Raw genomic sequence first — 20,594 nt, forward strand, 5'->3', positions numbered from 1 at the left:
AACCACTGCGCCACCAGGGAAGCCCAATATGAAAGTTTTTAAAATGTTTTCGTCCAATATAGTTATCTTTTCTTTATAACTTCTGGATTTCCAGTCTTGGTTAAAGAGATCTCCTTGATCCTTGGAAAATACATGTAGCATCCTAAATTATCTTATAAAATATTTATTTTATTTTTTACATTTATCTTTTTTTTTCCAACTAGAATTTATTTGTGGATATGAAGTAAAATAGGGGTCCAAATTTACTTTCTTCTGGCAGAATAACCAGCTGAACCAACGTTATTTAAACACGTTCATCCTTTATCTACTAAATTCAAATGCCTCTTTATTGTGTATTAACCTCTATGTGTACCAATTCTGGATTCTCAGTTGCGGTCCACTGCTCTAATAATTCCTATACCAACATCAATCCCTATATCAATAAGTTCTTATATCTGATATTCTTTTTTCCTTCAGTATCTCAGTTATCCTTTGTGTAAAGTTTAAGATTATTTTATCTAATTAAGAAAAAACTTATGGGACTTCCTTGGTGGCGCAATGGTTAAGAATCTGCCTGCCAATGCAAGGGACATGGGTTCGAGCTCTGGTCTGGGAAGATCCCACACACCACAGAGCAACTAAGCCCAAACACCACAACTACTAAGTCTGCGCTCTAGAGCCCGCGAGCCACAACTGCTGAGCACACACACTGCAACTACTAAAGCTCCCATGCCTAGAGCCCGTGCTCCGCAACAAGAGAAGCCACTGCAATGAGAAGCCCACGCACCGCAACAAAGAGTAGCCCCAGCTCACCACAACTAGAGAAAGCCCACATGTAGCAACGAAGACCCAACTCAGCCAAAATAATAATAATAATAATAATAAAAATTTTATAAAAGAAAAAGAAAAAACCTATGAGCACCATAAGTGGACTTGCATTAAATGTATATACTATTTTGTGGAGAAGTGACATTCTAAATATTGTCTTTATATCCAAGAACATGATATGGCTTTGCATTTATTCAGATCTTTGTGGTTTTATACTACTAATGATAATATTTTGTATTTTTCTCTATCTAGGTCCTGTGTCTTGTTAGATTTACGTCGAAGTATTTCATTATTTTGGTTGCTATTATAAATGCAATACTTTTTCCATTTTGTTGCTATTATAAATGCAATACTTTTTCCATTTCCACATTTCGTAAAGTTCCTGATCTTTATACTTATTTAAAATCTATCCACACTACCAAATTATCTTTTTTTAACTAGAGTCTCACAGTTTTTCTAAGTATTTAATCATGTCATCAAGAACAAAAAGATAACTTTTCTCTTGTTTTCCAATTTGCTAGTCAAATTATAATGGTGATTTTAATGGAAATTATTTTCATGTTTCACCATGAAGGACAATATTTGCTGTTAGTTTTTGGTAAATAGCTTTCAACGTATTTAAGTTGTTTCATTCTATTACTATTAGAGTTTTGTTAGGAATGAGATAAATTTTATCAAATGCATTTTTAGCAGCTATTGATATGATCATACGGTTTTTCTCCATTATTTAAATCATGGATTTTATTGAAAAGTGTCCTGATATTGAATCACCTTAACAAAGCCCTCCCAATCCTGGTTATATCAGGAGGGTTCTGTTGTTGTTTGTTCTTGTTGTTTTGTCTGTGTGTGTGAGAGAGAGAGACAGAGACAGAGAGAGACAGATTTCTAGGTTCTTTTTGCTAGATTCTATTTGCTGATATTTTATTTAAAATTTCTGCAAATACATATTCATTAGTGAGATGGGTCTATAATTCTACTTTTGTACTACCTTTATCAAGTTTTGGTTGTAAAATTATACTGGCTTTGTAAAACAAATTGGAGGATTTTACCTTTTTTCTGTTGCCTGGAAGATTTTAAATAACTTTAGAATCATCCATTATTTAAAGGTTAGGTAATATTCAGCTTTGACTCTACCTGACCCCCTTTTTTAAAAACTAGATTTTTAAAATAGCAGATGTTGAATCATCTTTCTGATTTCTCCTATGATAAGTAATCTACTCTGGTTTTTCATTTCTTCTTGGGTCAAATTTGATTGTTTGTATTTTGATAGGAGATAATCCTTTTCTCTAAGACTTCAAATTTGCTGCATAGAGTTGTATGTCACAGTCTCTCAAAATTGTTTTGATCTTTCTGTTTTGTACTATGGTTATGTCTCCCTTCTCATTCCTAAACTAGTTTCTTTTTGTTCTTTCTCTTTTTCCTTTCAATCCCCTCAAGCCAAATGAATATAAGAAATGGATGCATTATGAGCCATATTCAATACCGTGTTTTCCTAAAAATAAATTATAAGTGCATATGGTATGAAATTTAAAAGATGAAAAGGATATACAGTGAAAAATAATTCTTTCTACTCCTGTCCCCCAGCCACTCAGTACCCTCCTAAGACACAACCACTATGGAGTATTCTTTTTCTCACTTCCTGAGGTAAATGCTTATCCCATTAATTTTCAGTCTTTCTTCATTTTTAACATATGCACTTAAGTATATAATTTCCTCTAAGAACTGCTTTAGCTGTATCCTAGGGTTTTAATACGTTGGGTTTTTTAATTACTAATTCAATTTTTTACCTAATGTCCATTGTGATTTCTTGTTTGAATCATGGGTTATGTAGAAATGGATTTCTTAAGGCGTAGATATATTGTTTTTCTCAGTTAGTCACTCCCTCCTAAACTGTAATAGGATAATACATGCCCATTCACCTTGGATTTGACCATGTGGCTTTCTTGGGCCCATGGACTGTTATATGTATGCTATACTGGAGCAGAGATTTTACATTAAATTGTGTGGTTTGGCTAGGCCTTTTGCACTCCAGTGCCTTCTGCCACAAGAATGGCATGTCCCACTTAGAGGTTGCTCCTTCAGCCTGGATCCCAGAGTAAAGAGACACAGAAAGCAGACCTAAAGCTAACCCATAGCTCGGATACAGCAGAGCTACAACAGCAAAAATATTAACATGAATGGAAAACAAATGTGTTGTAAGTCAAGGAGAGTTTGAGGCTGTTTATTTGCAGGATAACCTAACTAAAGACGTCTAATACGATTTGCATACACAAGGGTATTTATTGTCTAGTTATCTTTTTGTTATTGATTTATGGTATAATTGTATTGTGGTCACAAAATGCACACTATTATTTCAATCATTTCAAGTCTGTCAGAGACTGCTTTATAGCCCATGATATCTCCAAGTTTAGCTACTTGGTCTTGAAAAGAATATGTATTCTGCAGTTACTGGATGCAGTATTGTGCATACTGATATGTCCATTAAATTAAGTTTGCTCATTATGTTGTTCAAATCTTTTATGCGCTTCCTGACTTTTGTCTGCTTGTTCTATGAATTATTGAGAGACATACATTAAAATAGCCCATTATTATGGATTTGCCAGTTTCTCCTTGTTAGTTCTATCAATTTTTGTTTTATATAATTTTATATGTTCAGAGGTGGATTTATTATCTCACCCTAGTAAATTGAACCTGTAATCGTCATGAAGTGACCATTTTATTTCTAGTTATGCTTTTTGCCTTAAAATAAATCTATGTTGTTCAGTACTTACACAGCCATACAACTGTCTCTTCTATTTAACATGGTATATTTTTACTCTCCTTTGATTCTCAGATTTTTTGTATCCTTATGTTTTAGATGTGTCTCTTGTAAATAGTGGATAGTTAGGTTTTGTTTTGTTTTTTATCCAGTATGATAATCTTTGTCTTTTAACTGAAGCACTTAGTCCACATACAGTTAATGTAAATTCTGATATATTTGGATTAAAGTCTATTACATTATTATGTGCTTGCTTCTTGTTTCATATGTTTTATGTTCCTTTTTCTCTCCTTTTTGCCTTCTTCTGGATTGACTGAGCATTTTTTTATCATTTTATTTTCTTATACACTTTGAAGCTCTATATTATTTTTCTATTCCTTTACTTTTAGTGTGTACATTAAAAATTATAATACATATCCATGACTTATCAAAATCTAATGAAATCAGTTTATCTAACCTTCCTCCCCAAAAATTCAATAAATTTTTAGAACATTTAACTCCACATATCTCCCTCTAATTTATATATTATTATTGTCATGTATTTTTCTTTGAAATTCTACAGTCTATATTCTCCTAGATTACCCATTTATTTATCCCTTTCTTTGTTCTTTATTCCTTAATGTACTTCTAACCTTTCACCTGAGATCTTTTTCATCCTACCTACCTGAAAAAAAAAAAACGTGCTTTAGAATTTCCTTTAGTGGGTTTGCTGATAGTGAACTCTCAGTTTTTGTTTGGCCAATTAAAATATCTTTATTTTCCCTTCACTTTTTGTCTAGATAATTTTGTAACTTAGAAATAATTTTAAATGCAAAGAAATTTGTAAAACTAGGACAAAGAAAGAACCTCTTGTTTTCCTGCCCATTTGCAAATAAGTTGCCAACAGGAAGCCCCATCATACTTAAACACTTCGTGGTATAATTCTTATAAACAAGGACATTCCACATACTTAACCAAAATAAAACATAAAAATCAGAAAATTAACATTACACATTATCACTATCTAATATACAGACCCATTCAAGTTTTGCTAATTGTTTCAATAATATCCTCTAGGGGCTTCCCTGGTGGCACAGCGGTTGAGAGTCCGCCTGCCGATGCAGGGGACACGGGTTCGTGCCCCAATCCAGGAGGATCCCACATGCCATGGAGCAGCTAGGCCCGTGAGCCATGGTCACTGAGCCTGCGCGTCCGGAGCCTGTGCTCCGCAACGGGAGAGGCCACAACAGTGAGAGGCCCGCGTACCGAAAAAAAAAAAAATTCTCTAGAAAATTAAAAGATCCAATTCAGGTAACATGTTGCACAAAACTGTCTTGTCCCTTTAGTCCCCTTCAACCTGGAATAGCTCCTCAGACTTCCCTTGTCTTTCATGACCTTGAAACTTTTGAAGATTACAGGACAGTTATTTTGTAGAATGTCCCTCAACATGGGTTTATCTGGTGTTTTTTCATGATTACTTTCAAGTTATGTGTTTGGGGCAGGAATACCACAAAAGTGATGCTATGTTCTTCTCACTGCATTTTTATTTATTTGTTTGTTTGTTTATTTATTTTGGCTGTGCCGGGTCTTAGTTGCAGCACACAGGATCTTTGTCGTGGCATGCAGGATTTTTAGTTGTGGCATGCAGGATCTTTCAGTTGCAGCATGCAGGCTTCTCAGTTGCGGCATGCGGGCAGGATCTAGCTCCCCAACCAGGGATCGAACTCGGGCCTCCTACATTGAGAGCGCAGAGTCTTACTCACTGGACCACCAGGGAAGTCCTCTTCTTACTGCATATTATCAGGTGGTACCCAATCCAGATTTGTGTCATTACAGGTGATATTAACTTTGGTCACTTGGTTAAGGTGGTATCTGCCAGGTTTCTCCACTGTATAAATTACCCTTTCCCACTATGTAATTAACAAGTATTTTTTTAGGCAGTATCTTGAAATTATGTATATATCCTTACCTCACCAAATTTTTACCCTCTAAAATGCAAATCAAAACTACACTGAGGGGCTTCCCTGGTGGCGCAGTGGTTGAGAGTCCACCTGCCGATGCAGGGGATGCGGGTTTGTGCCCCAATCCGGGAAGATCCCACATGCCGCGGAGCGGCTAGGCCCGTGAGCCATGGCCGCTGAGCCTGCGCGTCCGGAGCCTGTGCTCCGCAACGGGTGAGGCCACAGCAGTGAGAGGCCCGCGTACCGCAAAAAAAAAAAACTACACTGAGTATCACCTCACTCTGGTCAGAATGGCCATCATCAAAAAGTCTACAAATAATAAATGCTGGAGAAAGTGTGGAGGAAAAGGAACCCTTCTATACTGTCAGTGGCAGTGTAAATTGGTGCAGCCACTATGGGAAACAGTATGGAGGTTCCTTAAAACACTAAAAATAGAGCTACCATATGATCCAGCCATCCCATTCCTGGGCATATATTCAGAGAAAACTATAATTCGAAAAGATACATGCACCTCAATGTTGATTGCAGCACTATTTACAATAGCCGAGACATGGAAGCAACCTAAATGTCCATACACAAATGAATGGATAAAGAAGATGTGGTATATATACACAATGGAATATTGCTCAGCCATAAAAAAGAATTAAATAATGCCATTTGCAGCAACATGGATGGATCTAGAGATTATCATACGAAGTGAAGTAAGCCAGACAGAGAAAGACAAATATATGATATCGCTTATATGTGGAATCTAAAAAAAAAGATACAAATGAACTTATTGACAAAACAGAAATAGACCCACAGACATAGAAATCAAACTTATGGTTACCAAAGAGGAAAGGGGGAGGGAAGGATAAATTAAGAGTTTGAGATTTACATATATACACTACTATATATAAAATAGATAATCAACAAGGACCTACTGTATAGCATAGGGAACTGCATTTTGTAATAACCTGTAAGGGAAAAGAATCTGAAAAAGAATATATATATATATATATATATATATATATATATATATATATATATATATATATGTATGTATTCACTTTGCTGTATACCTGAAACAAACACAACATTGTAAATCAACTATACTTCAATTTAAAAAAAAAACTTTTACCCTCTAGTTCCAGCATTCATTGATGTTTCTTTGCTGAATTATTTCTATATGGTTGACAAACTGATTTTCTAACCCCACCATCCCTTCTGCATTTGTTGGCATTCTACTGTTAGAAAAAGTTTTCTCCTCTCTTCACTTATTTATTCATTTAGTTATATCAGTATGGACTCAATGATTCCTACTTACTCAATGGTTTAGAATCCATTACTACCATCATTCATTTTGATGCTCAAATTGCCTCAGATTTAACCGGCAGGAATCCCTTCAAACTGGATATTCCAGACTCATCTTAGACTTTCTCTGCCCTAACCCTGGAATCAGGCATTTCTTAAAAAAAAAAAAAAAGAAAGAGAAAGGAAAACAGATTCCTTTTACTAGAAAATAGTGTTTAGGAACCAAGGTCTGAACACTAAGTGTGCTTATTGCTATTAGGGTGTTGCTGTTCCTAGGCCCTCTCAGTGGCCAGGGATATGGAATATATGCATATGTGTAAACACACACATTTAGGTCTGTATTTGTTTTTCTATATATCTGTACATACTGAAAACAATGATTTTACTTTAGTACCTTAATTCCAATGTCGTTTTCTATCTTTCTACATTTATAGCTCCCTTCTCCAACAGTAAGAACCCTCTCTCCCATTATTCTCAATATATTTGTTTATTGAATCGTGTTATTGTTTATTGAATCATATTATGGGCTGAATTGCGTCCTCCCCCCACCCAGTTTATATGCTGAAGCCTTAACCACACTCCTGTACCTCAGAATGTGACTCTATTTGGAGATAGGGCCATTAAAGAGGTGATTAAATGAGGCCCTAATTTTAATTTTAGGGTGGGCCCTAGTCCAATATGACTGGGGTCCTTATTAGAAGAGGAAATCTGAGAGACACAGAGAGATTCCAAGAACGCCTGCAGAGAGGAAAGAACACGTGAGGACAGTGAGAGGGTGGCCATCTGCAAGCCAAGGAGAGAGGCCTCAGGAGAAACCAATCCTGCCAACACCGTGATCTTGGACATCCAGCCTTCAGAACCGTGAGAAAATAAATTTCTGATGTTTAAAGCTACCCAGTCTGTTGTGTTTTGTTATGGCAGCCCAGGCAAATCAACACAGATCACTTCCTGCCCTCCTTCCTTACCCTCCCACTCCCGCCCCAGTTTGTAACCAGTCTCCCATGACCGCCCCACCCATTCTCCCCAGCCCGCCCCTCGGCTGAGTATATATAGCCTCCTTACCCCATTCAGGCTCTAATGTCACACACTGGGCTAACCTTGCTGCTACTAACATCACTAACACCCCCCCGCCTTGTATAAGCCCTCCTTGTCCCACTCAGGAGCTGACAGCCCCATCACATGGCTACTTATCTTGCTTAATGCCTTGTGGACTAAACCTCACCTTCAGTCTTACAGGGTACTTTTCACCTTTTCCAGGACAGCTTTCTCTAGTAGCAATGCCAACTAGAAAAACAGGTGAGGCTGCAAGGATATGTCCAACTTATTACCCGTATTGCCTAGACCTGAGCCAGCAGGACAGTCCTGCAGAAATCAAAAAAACTCTCAAACACACAGACCTGATTTCGGTATTTATAAGATACGAGTCTCTCCTCCTTCTGCTTCCTCTTGACCCCACCCATGTTCCTGCCTGGTACCTCACTCAGGGAACTGTGACAGTCCTGGTTCCCTCCACTCTCATATTATCATTGGGGTACCCGGACGTTTCTTCCCTCCTAGTGATGCCAACTGATGCCAAGGAAATCTGAATCTTTCTTCATTTTCCTTGAACTCTGGGTTCTCCTTTTTTTTTTGGCAGGGGCCTCTTTTCCTTATTATTTTTTTTAGTTATATCTCCTCATTTCTAAAACATTATTAGACCTTTTTTTTTTTTTTTTTTTTTTTTTGTGGTATGCGGGCCTCTCACTGTTGTGGCCTCTCCCGTTGCGGAGCACAGGCTCCGGACGCGCAGGCTCAGCGGCCATGGCTCACGGGCCCAGCCGCTCCGCGGCATGTGGGATCCTCCCGGACCGGGGCACGAACCCATGTCCCCTGCATCGGCAGGCGGACTCTCAACCACTGCGCCACCAGGGAAGCCCTATTAGACCTTTTTTGAAATATCTTTATTGGAGTATAATTGCTTTACAATGTTGTGTTAGTTTCTGCTGTACAACAAAGTGAATCAGCTATACATATACATATATCCCCATATCTCCTCCCTCTTGAGCCTCCCTCCCACCCTCCCTATCCCACCCCTCTAGGTCATCACAAAGTATCGAGCTGATCTCCCCGTGCTAGGCAGCAGCCTCCCACTAGCCATCCATTTTACATTTGGTAGCATATATATGTCAGTGTTACTCTCTCACTCCATCCCAGCTTCCCCTTCCCCCCCCGCCACCGTGTCCTCAAGTCCATTCTCTATGTCTGCGTCTTTATTCCTGACTTGCCACTAAGTTCATCAGTACCATTTTTTTAGATTCCACGTATGTGCGTTATCATACAGTATTTGTCTTTCTCTTTCTGACTTACTTCACTCTGTATGACAGACTCTAGGTCCATCCACCTCATTATAAATAACTCAATTTCATTCCTTTTTATGGCTGAGTAATATTCCATTGTATATATGTGCCACATCTTCTTTGTCCGTTCATCTGTCGATGGACATTTAGGTTGCTTCCACGTCCTGGCTATTGTAAATAGTGCTGCAACGAACATTGTGGTACATGTCTCTTTTTGAATTATGGTCTTCTCAGGGTATATGCCCAGTAGTGGGATTGCTGGGTCATATCATAGTTCTATTTTTAGTGTTTTAAGGAACCTCCATACTACTCGCCATAGTGGCTGTATCAATTTACATTCCTACCAACAGTGCAGGAGGGTTCAAGACAGTATGGCACTGGCACAAAAACAGAAATATAGATCAATGGAACAGGATAGAAATCCCAGAGATAAACCCACGCACATATGGTCACCTTATCTTTGACAAAGGAGGCAAGAATGTACAATGGAGAAAAGACAGCCTCTTCAATAAGTGGTGCTGGGAAAACTGGACAGCTACATGTAAAAGAATGAATTTAGAACACTTCTTACACCATACACAAAAATAAACTCAAAATGGATTAAAGACCTAAATGTAAGGCCAGACACTATAAAACTCTTAGAGGAAAACATAAGCAGAACACTGTATGACATAAATCACAGCAAGATCCTTTTTGACCCACCTGCTAGAGTAATGGAAATAAAATCAAAAATTAACAAATGGCACCTAATGAAACTTCAGAGCTTTTGCACAGCAAAATAAACCATAAACAAGACGAAAAGCCATCACCCAGAATGGGAGAAAATATTTACAAATGAAGCAACTGACAAAGGATTAATCTCCAAAACATACAAGCAGCTTATGCAGCTCAATATCAAAAAAACAAACAACCCAATCCAAAAATGGGCAGAAGACCTAAATAGACATTTCTCCAAAGTAGACATACAGATTGCCAACAAACTCATGAAAAGATGCTCAACGTCACTAATCATGAGAGAAATGCAAATCAAAACCACAATGAGGCATCACCTCACACCAGTCAGAATGGCCATCATCAAAAAATCTACAAACAATAGATGCTGGAGAGGGTGTGGAGAAAAGGGAACCTTCCTGCACTGTTAGACCTTTTATTTTTAACTTTACTGCTCATGTGAGTAGGCAAGAGGCTGCAGAGATTTGTGTCAAGGAGTACAATCAGATGTGCAGAGAGAAGCAGAGATGAAAGTTTTCACATAGCTCTCAAAACGCAGAGAGAAAATCACCTGGGTTCCTGATACTCCAGTTCTTAACTCCAGTGCCGCCGCCTCTTAGATACCACGACATATCCCAAAATCCTTCTGCTAAATTCTACTTTGGCTTGTGCTAACATGACAGGTTTTCTGGTACTTTGCACAGAGAGGAGTGACTAGGATATCCATCTATCTGCAAATCTCAGTCTATCTCGCCAAAAACATACTGATCTAAAATCAGCACCTACAAATGCTTTGTGATGGATTATTCAGCCTGCCTTAAGCAAATTCTGAGAAGCACCTATTCCTGTAGCAATCTCATGTTCGTATAAATTCAGCGTTCTCTGCCAACCAGCTGGCCACGCACCATCCCAGTGTATTTGCAGAGGCTGGTTTGGTCGTAATTCAGGGACCAGTGGATTTTGTCACATTAATTCTGTGCATATTGCACTGTGATGGGCCCTATTCATTCTGAAGATCTCCCCTACGGCTCAGCACCTACAATGCATATTTACTGAGCACCAGAGTATGTAGGCTTCCCCCAGAGAATGCAAACTCGGACAAGGAAACCAACTCAGGGTTCGTTCCTTAATGTGGAACTACTCAAACTTTTACCCTCTTATGAAGTGTCCTTTCAATTGCATTGTCATATTACCTTAACTTATTCAACATTTCAGAAACCTGAAAAATGACTCTAAATCATAGACCTCAAATCCTTTATCCCACCCATTTTTATTCCTCTTAGAATTTATATCCTGACTTCACAAGTCTAAGAATGATTGGTCTGGCTACTTGCACTGCATGATCTTCTGGGGGCAGAAAGACCCATCTGTGCCTCTGACACCTCCCCTGTCAATCAACAGAACTCTACCAGGGCTCCCTAATGGCTCCTGCGGCAGTGGGCAATGCGGCCACTCATTACCAGTGGTACTATCACCATGGGGCTAGTGTGAACAAATGTTTATTTGGCTCCAGAAAATGAGCCAACCCCACCATTAGACACTGTCCACAGAGGTGCAGTGAGAGGAAGCCATTTATAGAAAGAGAAGCTTATTTTGCTGAAGCCTGTACAATGAAGTGGTTAAAGCTTCTGCAGCAAAACCCACCATGGCTGACACTTAGCCTCATTTGAAGGAGCTGCCTCTTCAGAGGAGAGGGAGGGAAATCACACCCATGCTTCAAAATGGGAAGACAGATGCCTGGGAAGAAATCTCCCTCTGCGATTCTCCTTTACCTTTCCTGCCCTCTCAAGAGGGTACAGCTGAGGCTTCCCTGGTGGTGCAGTGGTTGAGAGTCTGCCTGCTGATGCAGGGGACACGGGTTCGTGCCCCGGTCCGGGAGGATCCCACATGCCGCGGAGCGGCTGGGCCCGTGAGCCATGGCCGCTGAGCCTGCGCGTCCGGAGCCTGTGCTCTGCAATGGGAGAGGCCACAACAGTGAGAGGCCTGCGTACCGCTAAAAAAAAAAAGAGGGTACAGCTAAGCTGCTGGGATGCCCTCTGTGTGGAACAAGGTTACAATGCAGCTTTGGGAGTTCTGTTCCACTGAGTTCTCAAGTGCTCACGGTGGGTCAGGCACTGTTCTAAGTGCTTTGCATAATCCACGTGTGCTTAATCCTCATGTGGAAGGGGATACCCTTAGTATCCTCCTTGTTCATTTGGGGAAATAGGCTCAGAGAAGTCAAGAAACATGCCCAAGGTCCCACAGCTAAACTGTGAGGGAACAAGAATTTGAAAACAGGCCGACTGGCTCCACAGCACACAGTCTTAAACTCTAGACTGTATTTCAGATGATGGTTAACAATAATAAGCAACATTATTTATAAAGTGTCTTCCTTCCAATACACAAAACACCTTCAAATATGTTGTCTTGTTTATCCATAGTGTCCTATTTCTCTAATCTGGAAAAGTGGGGTCACAATACCTCAAATTACCTCCTTTTATGCTTAACAGAGGACTAGGTAGTGAAATCTGGGACAAAACAAGGAAGAAATTAATCTTGTGAGAGCACGTAGCTTCTGAGAGTTGGGGAGGGCACACTATTTGTGGTTGAAGAGCTTCCTTACTTCAGCCTTCTTGGTTTACCTGACTGTCTACGTATATAATTCCGGAAAACACAACAGATTCCTCTCCTGGGCTCAGGAACAACATTCTCACCAGATTTTCTAAAAGCCTCCCCAGGTGCAAGTACATATGGGTTTCTTGATGAATTCAGTTCCGCTTCAAGTCCTTCTATAGTTTCCTAAATCTAAACTGAGGCCGAAATCGTCCCTATTCCCTTCCTCGTATCCCCTAAAGGCAATCCTCCTATCAGTGTTAAACAGAAGTTCAAATGCAGGGGAAACCAGGGAGGCAGGAAGATTTGGAACAATTACATGCCTGAATTTTTTTTTTCTACTCTTATTCTGCAGGATATTTTTTTCCTTCTCTCAGTCTATAGTTTTTTACTTCTATAAAGCTGTTGACACTGATAAAGCCAGTCACAGGAAACAATGCACATCTTTTTAATGTCCTTCAGTCTTGCTGAGGAAATGAATGATGCTTCTGGAAGCTACAGCAAGGTACTCTTCCTGCAAGCCCCTTCTCCAATCTAGACCATCCTGGGAAGACCCCGTAGTCTTGCAAATGTCTAACAGAGGCGGAAAAAAGTTTTTAAAATTATTTGAAGAATCCTCCAAATGGTACAATGCTTGGCATTAAGAAGACAAGATAATAAAAGAAAAAGGAGGCCCCTGCAATGGGCTGCATATCCAAGAAAGGGCTCTGTTGACTCCTAATGGCTGAGAACCCTCCCTAGGCGGGCAGGGATTGAAGAAATGCACAACTGAGGACAAATTCTGATGAAGGAAATACTGTCTGTATCATAAAGAGGCCAAAAAATCGCATTTCTTGGCTAATCTGGATGCCTGGGGGGTAGAGTCACAACAGTGTGCATATCACCCCCTTGAAAGCACAACTCAAGCTTCTTAGGCCTCAGGTCAGGGGCAGGAGAATCCATTCTGCACACAATTCCAGAAAGACAAGCCTGGCTAATGTTTTCCTTTTTCAACTGATGAAATTGAGTTCTTGAAAATCATATTGTATAAGAATATGTATTGACCTGAAAAACGATTCACAATAATTGTTTAAACAAAAAGAGTCATTTCCTCCAAGAGCCTTTTCCTAAAATAGAATCCAACTCGTTGGTTCAAAAGAATTTAATGAAGGTACTCTTAACAAAGGTGTAAGCAGGATACGGTATTTGTTTTTCTATTTCTGACTTACTTCACTCTGTATGACATACTCTACGTCCATCTACTTCACTACAAATAACTCAATTTCGCTTCTTTTTATGGCTGAGTAATATTCCATTGTATATATGTGCCACATCTTTATCCATTCATCTGTTGATGGACACTTAGGTTGCTTCCATGTCCCCACCTCTATTGTGAATAGAGCTGCAATGAACATATTGGTACATGACTCGTTTTGAATTATGGTTTTCTCAGGGTATATGCCCAGTAGTGGGATTTCTGGGTCATATGGTAGTTCTAGTTTTAGTTTCTTAAGGAACTTCCATACTGGAATCTTTTTTTTTTTTTTTTGTACGCGGGCCTCTCACTGTTGCGGCCTCTCCCGTTGCGGAGCACAGGCTCCGGATGCGCAGGCTCAGCGGCCATGGCTCACGGGCCCAGCCGCTCCGCGGCATGTGGGATCCTCCCGGACCGGGGCACGAACCCATGTCCCCTGCATCGGCAGGCGGACTCCCAACCACTGCGCCACCAAGGAAGCCCCCATACTGGAATCTTCAAAAAAAAAAATCGTCATGAAGAACCTAGGGGCAAGATGGGAATAAAGACACAGACCTACTAGAGGATAGACTTGAGGTTATGGGGAGGAGGAAGGGTAAGCTGGGACAAAGTGAGAGAGTGGCATGGACATATATACACTACCAAACATAAAATATATAGCTAGTGGGAAGCAGCCGCATAGCACAGGGATCAGCTCGGTGCTTTGTGGCCACCTGGAGGGGTGGGATAGGGAGGGTGGGAGGGAGGGAAATGGGGGGTGGAGGAGATGTGGGGACATGTATATGTATAACTGATTCATTTTGTTATAAAGTAAAAACTAACACACCATTGTAAAGCAATTATGCTCCAATAAAGATGTTAAAAAAAAAGTGTAAGCAGAATAAAAAGATACGAGGCCATTGGGGCACCCACGAGCTAGCAACAGTGGGAACCTATTACCACTAGGAGCCTTGAAGGGACAAGGGGAGGAAATGGAATTTTTGGAGCCTGATGAGAGCTGAAGCCAGAGGAGGGGCCGCAAGCAGATAATACATCCCAAATCAGGCAAGGGATTCTCTCTCCTCCCACTCACCAATCTCCTGCTTGTTGAACTCAATCAGAAAGCAGGCTGCAGAGGAGCCAACATAATACATTTTGTAGATATGCAGAGAGCAGGGCAAAGAAGGATGGGGGGGTACCTAAAGAGAATAATCAACATCACCAACCCACAGTAGCACCCCAGTCACTTCTTATCACATTATCCTGTTTCTTTTAATTGCACTTATCATTACCTCATGTATTATTTTTATTTCTTTTTTCCCTCCCCCCATCATTAGAATGTAAGCTCCTTGAAATTAAGGATTTTGTCTCTCCAAAACTATATTCTCACATGGAGTGCTGGAACCCAGGAGGAGTGAGGAAGGCATCCTCTTTGTGGGGGGAGGAGAGCATGTCCCAGCATAGGTTCTCAGAACCTGTGTGGGGTTAGGAGGGCATCTGCATTGGGGAGGGGGTAGTGGCAGAGACTCCTCTATGTATGGCCACATACAGAGGGACTGTTCAAATAAGTAAATAAAAAAAGATAATGGAACTTCACTGTTGGAGAAAGGAGATACAAATATAGAAAGGGAAAGAAACTTGAATGAGCCCTGTGGTGATGGATTACAATTGGAAGTATTGGTGTGAACTCACGGTTTTCAAGATAGATAGATAGATAGATAAATGTAGATGTAAATGCATATGCATGTTTGTGTTGTGTGTGGGAGTGTGTGGGTATATATTCCCAACTGCGACCCTGAGTCCCAGTATCCTTGGGATAGGGATACCCTAATAGCAATGAGTACACTTGGCACTCAGATCTTGGCTTCTAAATACCAATTTCCACTAAATGGGACTTGGACTCCTTAGAGAAATGACTCATTCCAGGCCTGGGCAGAAAAAGTACAAGATGAGCCTGGAACATCTTTTGCCAGAAAAGAATGATCAAAGCATGATGAGAACATGTCAAAAGAACACAGAAGTAGGTAGGAAGAGCTTCTACTAGCAAAACTGGGACTATTTGAGCATCAAAATAAATGATAAGCATGGATTTAACCCACTGAATAACAGAGGAAACCATAAGCCCATAAATTAATTGAATGTTTGATAAAGAGTAGGATATTTACATAGACTTACAAATACTAGCCAAATTACAAAAAGATAAAGAGTGATACTGTACCATGGTTATATGAGATGTTACCACTGGGGAAGTTATATGAGTGTTACAGGGACCTCTCTGCACTATTTTTTTTTTTTTTTTTTTTCCTGCGGTATGCGGGCCTCCCACTGTTGCGGCCTCTCCCGCTGCGGAGCACAGGCTCCGGACGCGCAGGCCCAGCGGCCATGGCCCACGGGCCCAGCCGCTCCGCGGCACGTGGGATCCTCCCAGACCGGGGCACGAACCCGTATCCCCTGCATCGACAGGCGGACCCTCAACCACTGCGCCACCAGGGAGGCCCTCTGCACTATTTTTGTAACTTCCTGTGAGTCTATAATTATTTCAATTTTTTATTTTTATTTTTTAAATTAAAAAAAAAGAGTAACTTTACATTGCAGAAGCCTGGCTGACATCACCTTAATCAAGAAGTGAAAATTAACGTCATCTATAATGGGACCAACCAAAATCACGTGCCACCTGATAGGATGCAATGAGAAGAATGCCGTGTCACTTCTCTGATTTTCCTGTTGAACATGCAGTCTGAATCCAATCATGGAAAACATTAGACAAACCCAAACTGAGGGCCCAAACTGAGGGACACTCTACAAATTAACTGGACCGTAATCTTCAAAAGTGTCAAGGTTATGAAAATTTAAAAAGGACTTAAGAGACATAACTAAATACATGTGATTCTGAATAGATCCTTTTGCTGTTAAGAAAAGTATTGGGACAATGGGTGATACCTGAGTGGGACCAAGGATTAGATGGTAGTGGTCTAAAAATGTTAATTTCCTGATGTTGATGGTTATCTTGAGAATATGTAGGGGAATACCTTGTTTGCAGAAAATACAACTAAAAGTATTCCAGTGTGAAGGTTCTCTGTACATAGTTGGAATTTTCTATTAGTTTGTGATTGTTTCAAAAAGAAATTTTTTTAATTATTAAAAAAATACAACTACATCTCTAGCACCTAGAACAGGCATGGCATTCCAAGGGCTCAGTAAATATTTGTTGAAGGAATTAATGAACTATATAAACAACTACAACAAATACATGCTTAGAAATAAAGACATCCAAATATTAACAGTGGTTTTTTGGAGGTATGGATTTATCATAGGTAATTTGGGTATATTTTTTATTTTATGCTTCTCTGTTTCTTAAATTTTCTGAATCAAGCATGTTTTTATTACTTGTTAAATTGGTCAGGCTGCTAACTAGCTAAGAATAATATTTCAGAAGCACTACAGTCTCATCCTTGGGTTTCTGGATTCCAACATTTGATGTTATCAGTTACTTGGACCAGACACTTGGAAACTGCTTCAGTCCACCCAAGTACATAGAATACCAATACTATAGGTTAATTATTACTGGGATATATAACTTCCTGGTGTCTAGAAGATTCTTGCCCACTACTCAGGGCTCCCTCCTTCCCAGAATCATGTCCTGAGTCATAGAATCGGTCATCAGCAGTTCAGTGAATAATAAGGGGTTTGGAGAGTTTTGTGGGATGTTTAATTCATGTTAGGGAAAGGACTGGAGAATTACTCTGGATCCAGATTTCCAGTGACCAAGACATTCACATCCCTTGGATACTACTGAATAAACATTGGTAAATTCTGATGAAAAGAATCCTTTTTCTGGGCTCTGGGTGGACTGTTATCACATAATGGACATGTTGATTATGCTTCTCTTGTATTGATTATATTCTGGATCAGTGTCTCCATGATGGGATTTGACAGATGTCTTAGTTCCTTTAATAACTCATTTACATGTCACCTCTTAAAATGAACAACTTCTGCAGCTGGTTGCTGTGCATAATATGCAGATTTAATTAACATTTAAATTTTATATTTTAATAGGTAATAATGCCAATAGTCAAAATTCAAAAGGTACAATGGGGTGAAAAGCTCTCTCCCATCCCTGTCACCTAACCACCCAGGTCCCCTCCCTAGAGGTAACTGATATCATTCCAGGGAGATACACATACATACACACATATTTTTCACCCTATGTAATTGTTTTTTTAATTTTTATTTATTTATAGCTGCGTTGGGTCTTTGTTCCTGCGCGCAGGCTTTCTCTAGTTGCCGTGAGCGGGGGCTACTCTTTGTTGCGGTGTGTGGGCTTCTCATTGCAGTGGCTTCTCTTGTTGCAGAGCACGGGCTCTAGGCGCGCGGGCTTCAGTAGTTGTGGTGTGCGGGCTCTAGAGCACAGGCTCAGTAGTTGTGGCACACGGGCTTAATTGCTCTGAGGCATGTGGGATCTTCCCAGACGGGCTTGAACCCGTGTCCCCTGCATTGACAGGCAGACTCCCAACCACTGCAACACAAGGGAAGCCCACCCTATGTAATATTTTATGTACTGTTCTTCACCTTCCTTTTTTCACCAAGAATCTATCTTGGAGGTAATTTTACATTAGTATATAAAGAGCCTCCTTTTTTTTTTTTTTTTAAGTACACAGTATTCCACTGAATGAATGTACCATCACTTTTTTAACTAGTCTCTAACTAATGGACACTAAGGTGGCTTCCAAACTTTCACTATTACACGATGTTCCATTTACCTAAGTTATTTTGCACATAAGCAAATATATTTTTAGGATGAATTCCTAGTAGTGTGATTGCTAGGTCAAAGGTATATGCATTTTTAATTTTGATAAATATTGATATATTGCCAAATTGTCTCCCTTAGAGCTTGTATGAGAGCTTCACTGAATATTAACAAACTTTTGGATTTTGCCTATCTGGTTATGAAAAAGGATATGTCAGAGGAGTTTTAAACTATATTTTCCTTACACTGAGTGAAGTTGAGCATCCTTTCACGTTGACTTCCTTTTCTGCGTAGTTGGTATAGCCACGGCTCCTTTTTCTATTGAGTTTATTTGTAGAAGCACTTTATGTTTTAGGAAAATTAGGCTTTTCTGTGATACAAGCTGTCGATATTTTATACCAAATTGGAGTATGTCTTTCGACTTTCATTATGATAGTTTTCGCCTTGAGAGCTCAAACTCTGGAAACTACCTGGGTTTGAACCTTGGCTCTGCCATTCACTAGCTTGAGCAAGTTACTTAACCTCTCTGTGACTCAATTCATCAGTAAAGTGGTGATATTAATAGTGCCTGCCTCACAGGGTTGCTGTAATTCAAAGAACAATATATGGAAAGGGCTTAGAAAATATGTGGCACATGACAAGGACTGTAAAAAGTATTGTGTTTTTTTTTAATGTAGTCAAAGTTAATGCTGATTCATTTTAGGTACCGTTTCAAAGAAAAACATATTTGCCTTGGCTTCAAATTCTGGAGATAAAGTGAAAAAAAAGAAATTATTCTCACTTTTGATAAGTAATATGCACTATTTACATATCAAGCCATCCACATCATAAAGGGTACCCAGTCCATGGGAGTGTAGACCAAGCAGTGAGGTGCTTTATGGTCACTGCATTTACTCCTCACAACCACTCTCTTCAATAGACAAGGTCCCACTGTAGAGCACAGGAAACTGTATTCAATATCCTGTGATAGGCCATAATGGAAAGGAATATGAAAAAGAATATATATATATATATATGTCTAACTGAATCACTCTGCTGTACAGCAGAAATTAACACAACATTGTAAATCAACTACACTTCAATAAAATAAACTTAAATACATATATTTAAATATTATATATATATATTTGGGGAAAAAACCCGCTTCAGCAGGTATCATTATCCTCATTTTACCTATGAGGAAATTCAGGTTCAGAGGTGCCAAAAGACTTGCCCAAGGTCAAGCTTCCTTTGTGCATTGATTTGCAAATATTCTTTAATCCTTTCTCTTGGCATGCCTGCTGCAGGTCCCCAAGGCATACCCTGTGCCTATACCCGGTTCCCTCAGTGAACACTCAAGAGACCCCTCTGGCTGGCTGTTTGCCATTCATTCACTCAGCAAGCCCCAAGCCAACTCCTTCTGACTTCTTCCCGTGACCCTGGCTCTTCAGCTTGGAATCCGTTTTGACTCCTGACACGGAGTTCATCAAGTCTTACAGATTCTCCCTCCTCTGAAATGTGTCTCGACTCTGCCCCTCCCTTCCATCCCAGCTGCCACCACTATGTTTCAACCCTGACTACCTTTTGCAGGGACGGTAGCTGCACTAAGCTTCTAAGGAAGCTTCCAGCTGCCTTCCACAATCTTTCCTCTCCAGTTTCTTCAACAGTGCTGCCCAGGTGATTCCCCTAAACCACAGCTCTAGTCTTATCACTCCCCAACTCTCAAACCCTCAGAGGCTCCCTCTGCCAGCTCCTTACCCTTGACATTTGACCCAACCTATTCTGCCAGTTTTGCTTCCAACACTCCCTACCCATCCAGCCAAAACGAATGCTTCACTACTCCACGAACAGGCTTTCAGTCAGCTTGTTTGTTCAGCTTAGGATTTCTCTCTCTGCTCTCTCTTCCAGGCAGCTCAAGCTTCAAGAAGCTGTCCATGGGCTTCCCTGGTGGTGCAGTGGTTGAGAGTCCGCCTGCCGATGCAGGGGATACGGGTTCGTGCCCCGGTCTGGGAGGATCCCACATGCCGCGGAGCGGCTGGGCCCGTGAGCCATGGCCGCTGAGCCTGCGCATATGGAGCCTGTGCTGTGCAACGGGAGTGGCCACAACAGTGAGAGGCCCGCATACCGCAAAAAAAAAAAAAAAGAAGCTGTCCTTTATTCTGACTATACGCACTTCTCTCCTTACCCTCATCACCTCCTCCCAGTCCACACCCTTTCT

The sequence above is a fragment of the Mesoplodon bidens genome (genome assembly GCF_964165515.1).
Source record: "Mesoplodon bidens genome assembly, chromosome: 3".
NCBI classification, from domain to species: Eukaryota; Metazoa; Chordata; class Mammalia; order Artiodactyla; family Ziphiidae; genus Mesoplodon; species Mesoplodon bidens.